This window comes from Penaeus monodon, chromosome 33 (genome assembly GCF_015228065.2).
Source record: "Penaeus monodon isolate SGIC_2016 chromosome 33, NSTDA_Pmon_1, whole genome shotgun sequence".
Classification (NCBI taxonomy): Eukaryota; Metazoa; Arthropoda; class Malacostraca; order Decapoda; family Penaeidae; genus Penaeus; species Penaeus monodon.
This window is the reverse complement of record NC_051418.1, coordinates 26,749,109-26,749,463: the sequence shown is the minus strand read 5'-3', so window position 1 is coordinate 26,749,463 and position 355 is coordinate 26,749,109.

The following is a 355-nucleotide window of genomic DNA, read 5'->3' as shown; positions in this document are numbered from 1 at the left end:
ATGAAGAAAAGACGGTTCTCAAAATTAACAGGATTACATAATACCGTTTTCTGAACAAAATCCATTCCGTTTTCTCATTTCAAAACCAAGTTGTCAATAATGAGCACCTTGTCCTTTTCTTATATTCATCACTTAAAGTTCAGACTAAATAGACAGTCTTGTGCGGATTTTAGAAGCATCAACGAATTATCTAATCGCCCCCCCTCCTTTCTCAAAATAGACAAAAAAAAAGGCATAAAACAAAAAAGAACACATGTCACTCAGAAACAAGTCTGTTTGACTGCAACATATCAACATCCTCATTTCATGTTGCACGTCGATTTCGCTGATTAAGTGTCTTTCTTTTCTAAATTTA